Raw genomic sequence first — 6883 nt, 5'->3', positions numbered from 1 at the left:
ACTCACCAGCAGTCCCAAAATCCTGCGGCGGGGGTCGTGGGTAGCTGGCGGGTGTCAGGCAACCCTGCGCTCCCGCTACCCCGGCGCTGATCCTATCTGCTAGTTTTTGTGACAGTTTGGAAACAAAGATTTTTAAAGGAATAGAAACATTGTAACAATTATAGTTAACCTTGTGCAAGCTGTACTGAATCAATAATGGTGGAAACATGTCTGTGTTAGACATGTAAAAAAAAATTCTATCATTCCCTTTATACTTCCTTTGATACATTTTTCATTCATTAAAAGCCCTCAAATTGCCATTGCATTCTGTAAGATGAAAGTTTTCTAAGTGTATGAGAAAAACAAAATCAGGTTTCTATTCTTACATTGTTACAACATTAATACATTGCAAATATACCATTTACACAATAATACACTGTACATTTGAAAAATATTTAATTCTGAGACATATACAGTACCATAGGGTATTTCGATGGTTTAAAATTAAATTCTCATTTAAAAAGTTGACATGCTTTTTACTTTCAGGTTTTACAAAAAAAAACACATGAAAATCAAAGTTGACAAATAGATATTTTGTTGTTCGTCTCAATTTTTGTTATAATAAAAATGATTTTATTTTAAAAATTTTACATATCTGTTCTGTACCTACAGTTTGAATTGGCTTCTTTCTTCTTTTATGTTTGTAGAATATGATTTTAATATTTTCAACTAATAATATTCAACAAAATAATTATTTTAAGATATATTTTGTTCTTATGTCTCCCTTTTCATTTAGTTTTTTTTATGTTCTTCCTTTTTTATTAAATTAATTTATATTTTACACTCTATATTCCATTCCCTGCCTTCGATCCACCCTCTCAATGCTCCACATCCCATACCTACTCCCCGCACCCTATGCCACCTGGATGCCCTGACCCACCACCCCACCTGACCTCTAAATTCCCTGGGGCCTCCAGTCTCTTGAGGGTTAGGTGCATCATTTCTGAATGAACATAGACCTGGAAGTCCTCTACTGTATGTGTGTTGGGGGCCTAATATCAGCTGGTATAAGGTACCTGGTTGGTGGTCCAGTGTTTGAGAGATCTCAAGGGCCAGATTAATTGAGACTGCTGGTCCTCCTACTATATCACCATTCTCCTCAGCTTCTTTCAGGCTTCTCTAACTCAATAACAGGACACAGCTGCTTCTGTCCATTGACTGGGTGCAAATATCTGCATCTGATTCTTTCAGCTGCTTGTTGGGTCTTTCAAAGTGCAGAAATACTAGGTCCCTTTTTGTGAGTTCTCCATAGCCTCAGTAATAGTGTCAGACCTTGGGACCTCCCCTTGAGCTGGATCCTACTTTGGGCCTGTCACTTGACTATCTTTTCCTCAGGATCCTCTCCATTTCCATCCCTGTAATTCTTTCAGACAGAAACAATTATGGGTCAGAGACGTGACTGTGGGATGGCAACCCCATCCCACACTTGATGTGTCTTCTTGCTGGAGGTCAGCTCCCTCTCCCTACTGTCAGGCATTACAACTAAGGTCCCTCCCTTTGATTCCTGAGAGTCTCTTACCATACAGATCTCTCTTGTATTCTGAAGGGGCCCCCAACCTCCTCTTTCCTGAGGTTGCCTGTTTCCATTCTTTCTGCTGACCCTCAGGGCCCTCCTTTTCCTTCATCCAATACCAGATCAGGTTCCTCTTTCTCTCACACTCATCCACCCTGCTGTCCACTTCCCCCGACCCCCATTCCTCCCTCGCCATTCATGGTTGCTTTCTTTTCTCTCCCAAGTGGGACTACTGAGGTGTCCTCACTTGGGCACTTCAGCTCTTGACCTTTTTGATTTCTGTGGACTGTATTTTAGGTATTCTGTATTCTGTACTTTTTTGTTTTTGTTTTTGTTAATACCCACTTATTAGTGAGTACATACCATGCATGTCATTTCGGTTACCTCACTCAGGATGATATTTTCTAGTTCTATTCATTTGCCTGCAAAAGTCAGGATGTCCTCATTCTTAATAGCTGAGTAGCATTTCATTGTGTTAATAAACCACATTTTCTGTATCCATTCATCTGTTGTGGAACATCTGGTTTGATTCCAGCTTCTGGCTATAACAATCAAAGCTGCAATGAACATAGTGGAACTCGTGCCCCTGTGGCATGATGGGGCATCTTTTGTCTATATTCCCAAGAGTGATATAGTTGGGTGTTCAGGTTGATCTATTTCCAATTTTCTGAGGAAACTCCAGAGTGATGTCCAGAGTGGTTTTCCCAGTTTCCAATCCCAACAGCAATGGTGAAGTGTTCCTCTTTCTCCACATCCTCTCCAACATGTGTTGTCATCTGAGGTTTTGATCTTAGCCATTCTGATTGGTATAAGGTGGAATCCCAGGGTCGTTTTGATTTGCATTTCTCTGATCACTAAGGACTTCCTACATTTCTTTAGGTGCTTCTCAGCCATTCTCGATTCCTCAGTTGTGAATTCTCTGTTTAGAAGTTCTATACCTCATTTTTTGATTGGGTTATTTGTTTTTTTGGTGATTAATTTCTTGAGTGCTTTATATATTTTGAGTATTAGCTCTCTATTGGATGTGGGGTTAGTGAAGATACTTTCCAAATCTGTATGTTGCTGATTTGTCTTATTGACTATGTCCTTTCCCTTACAAAAGCTTTCCAGTTTCATGACGTCCCATTTATCAATTCTTGATCTTAGAGCATGAGTCATTGGAGTTCTACTTAGGAAATTTCCCCCTGCGCCAATGAGTTTAAAGCCCCCCACCCCTTTTTTTTCTGGCTCTTTTTTATTAGATATTTTCTTCATTTACATTTCAAATATTTCAAATGCTATTCCCAAAGTCCCCTATAACTTCCCCCTGCACTGCTCCCCAACCTACGCACTCCTGCTTCCTAGCCCTGGCATTCCCCTGTACTGGGGCATATAATCTTCACAAGACCAAGGGCCTCTCCTCCCATTGATGGCCTGCTAGGCCATCCTTTGCTACATATGCAACTAGAGACACAAGCTCTGGGAAGTACTGGTTAGTTCATATTGTTGTTCTTCCTATAGGGTTGCAGACCCCTTTAGCTCCTTGGGTACTTTCTCTAGCTTCTTCATTGAGGGCCCTGTGTTCCATCCAATAGATGACTGTGAACATCCACATCTGTATTTGTCAGGCACTGGCATAGCCTCACAAGAGACAGCTGTATCAGGGTCCTGTCAGCAAAATCTTCTGGCATATGCAATAGTGTCTTGGTTTGGTGGTTGTTTATGGGTTGGATCCCCAGGTGGGGCAGTCTCTTGATGGTCCTTATCCACTTTCTCTTCTATTAGATTCAGTATATCTGACTTTATGTTCAGGTCCTTGATCCATTTGTACTTGAGTTTATACAAGGTGACAAATATCAATCTATTTTCATTCATACAGACAGTCAATTAGACAAGCACCATTTATTGAAGATACTTTCTGTTTTCCATTGTGTATTTTTGGTATCTTTGTCAAAGATCAAGAGACTGTAAGTGTGTGGTTTTATTTCTGGGTCTTCAATTCTATTCCATTGATCAATGTGCCTGTCTCTATATCAATACCATGCAGTTTTTATTACTGTTCCTCTGTAGTAAAGCTTGACGTCAGGGATGGCGATTCCCCCAGATGTTCTTTTATTGTTAAGAATTGTTTTCCCTACCCTAGATTGTGTTGGGATTTTAAAGGGGATTGCACTGAATCTATAGATTTCCTTTGATAGGATGGCCATTTTTACTATGTTAATTCTGCCAATCCATGAGCATGAGAGATCTTTCCAGTTTCTGAGATCTTCATCTATTTCTTTCTTGAAATACTTGAAGTTATTGTCATACAGTTCTTTCAATAGTTTGGTTAGAATTACTCCAAGATCTTCTTTCTTGAAATACTTGAAGTTATTGTCATACAGTTCTTTCAATAGTTTGGTTAGAATTACTCCAAGATATTTTATAGTATTTGTGACTATTGTGAAGGGAGCTGTTGCCCTAATTTCTTTCTCAGCCTGTTTCTTCTTTGTATAAAGGAAGGCTACTGATTTGTTGGAGTTAATTTTATGTCTGGCCACTTTGCTGAAGTTGTTTATCAGTTGGACAATTTCTCTGGTAGAATTTTTGGGGTCACCTCTGTATACTATCATATTATTTGCAAATACTGATACCTTTATTTCTTCTCTACCAATTTGTATGCCCTTGATCTCTTTTTGTTGTCTTATTGTTCTAGCTAACACTTCTAGTACAATATTGAATAGACATGGAGAGAGTGGACATCCTTGTCTTGTCACCGATTTCAGTGAGATTGCTTCAAGTATGTCTCTAATTTGATATTAGTTGTTGTTTTCCTGTAAATTGCTTTTATTGTATTTATTTATGGGTCTTGAATTCCTGATCTCCCCAATACTTTTAACATGAAGTGGTGGTATATTTTGTCAAATGCTTTTTCTGCATCTAAGGTGATGATCAAATGATTTTTTTTCTTTGAGTTTATTCATATAGTGGATTACATTATTGGGTTTTCATATATTAAACCAGTCTTGCATCTCTGGGATGAAGCCTACTTGGTCATGGTGAATGATGGTTTTGATGTCTTCTTGGATTCTGTTTGCAAGAATTTTATTGTATATTTTTGCATCAATATTCATAAGCAAGATTAGTATATTGCTCTCTTTTTTGGTTGGGTTCTTGTGTGGTTTAGGTTTCAGAGTAATTGTAGCTTCATAGAATGAGTTGGATAGTGTTCATTTTGTTTCTTTTGTATGGATTAGTTTGAGGAAAATTAGTATCAGGTCTTCTCTGAAGATCTGGTAGAATTCTTCAATAAATCCATCTGGCTCTGGGCTTTTCTTGGTTGGGAGGTTTTTAAGGACTTCTATTTCCTTGTGTGATTTAGGCCTGTTTAGATAGTGTACCTGCACTTCATTTAACTTTGGTATGTGGCATCTGTCTAAGAAACCATCCATTTCATCAAGATTTTCCTTTTTTTTTTTGAGTATAGACTTTTATAGTAGGATCTGATGATTTTTTTTTTAAATTTTCCTCTGTTTCTGTTCGTATGTCCCCCTATTCTTTTCTGATTTTGTTAATGTGAATACTGCCTGTTGGCCCTTTAGTTAGTTTTGTAGGGTTTTATCTATCTTGTTGATTCTCTCAAAGAACCAGCTTTTGGTATTCATTTCTTTGTTTCTGTTTGGTTGATTTCAGCCTTAAGTTTGAATATTTCCTGCCCTCTACTACTCATGGGTAAGTTTATTTCTTTTTGTTATAGAGCTTTCAGGTATATTGTTAAATAGTTAGTGTATGATCTCTTTAATTTCTTTACCAGGGCACTTAGTGCTATGAACTTTTCTCTTAGAACTGCTTTCATGGTGTCCCATAAGTTTTGATATATATCAATATTTTCATTAAATTCCAGGAAGTCCTAGGGGCCTCTCTTCTCAATGATGTTCGACTAGGCCTTCTTCTGCTACATATGCAGCTAGAGACACAAGCTGTTGCGGGTATTGGTTAGTCCATATTGTGGTTCCACCTTTAGGGTTGCAGACCCAGTCAGCTCCTTGGGTACTTCTCTAGCTCCTCCATTGGGGGCCCTGTGTTCCATCCCTATAGATGACTGTGAGCATCCACTTCTATATTTTCCAGGCACTGGCATAGCTTCACAAGAGACAGCTATATCAGGCTCCCTTCAGCAAAATCTTGCTGGCAAATGCAATAGTGTCTGGGTTTGGTGGCTGCTTATGGGATGAAACCCCTGGTGGGGTAGTCTCTAGATAGTCCATCCTTTCGTCTTAGCTCAAAACTTTGTCTCTGTAACTCCTTTCATGGGTATTTTGTTCCCTATTCTAAGGAGGAATGAATATCTGCCAATTGTTCTTCCCTCTTTTTGATTTTCTTGTGTTTTGCAAATTGTATCTTGGGTATTCTAATTTTCTGGGCTAATATCCACTTATCAGAGAGTGCATATCTAGTGACTTCTTTTGTGATTGGGTTACCTTACTAATTATGATATCCTCCAGATACATCCATTTGCTTGCTGCTGCCTATCAATTCAAGACCTCTCCTCAGAGACCAGCTGGAGCTCCCCTTGCCCCCATTTCTGGTCCTGGGCTAGATCTATTCTGCAGGACTGCCCCACCTGAGGATCTATCCTGTTTGCCTACACCAAATCCAACACTGTTGCCATTGCCAAGAGGCACTTGCTGAAAAGGATCTGGTGTGGCTGCTCCTTGGGAAGTTCAGCCAGCAACTGACCAAGGCAGATGTGGATCTTGGAGCCAACCACCAGAGTGAGCTCAGGAACCCTGGTGGGGGAGCTGGTAGGAATACTGGAGGAGTTGAGAGGGCACAGGAAGAACATCTGCTGGACAGACTACCTAGTGCTCCCACAGACTAGACCACCAAGGAATTTACAGGGATGGATCCATGGCTCCAGATACATATGTAGTTAAGGATAGCCTTGTCTGACATAAATGGAGTTAGACCCTTGGTCCTGTTGAGGTTTGATTCCCCAGGGTAGGGGATGCTGGAGGGGTGGGGCATAAAAGGGAGGGAGGGTTGGAGAGCACCCTCATACAGACAAAGGAGAGGCAGGGGAAGGAGGTGGTGGGATGGGGCTTGTAGAGGGGAAACCAGGAAGTAGGATATCATTTATTTAAAAAAGAAAGTAACAGCTATCTATAGTATATTCATTCTATTAGTTAGTAAATACTTGATCTAAATTTTATTGTATATGAAAAATTATCTAAATGTTATCATATTTATTACTATGAAACAACTTTTTTATTGTTTGTTTCTTTTTTTTAAATTTTTAATATTTTTTATTACATATTTTCCTCAATTACATTTCCAATGCTATCCCAAAAGTCCCCCATAGCGCCCCCCACT

Source organism: Mus caroli, chromosome 2 (assembly GCF_900094665.2).
Source record: "Mus caroli chromosome 2, CAROLI_EIJ_v1.1, whole genome shotgun sequence".
Lineage (NCBI taxonomy): Eukaryota > Metazoa > Chordata > Mammalia > Rodentia > Muridae > Mus > Mus caroli.
The sequence above is the reverse complement of the archived record's forward strand: the minus strand, read 5'-3'. Positions refer to the sequence as shown.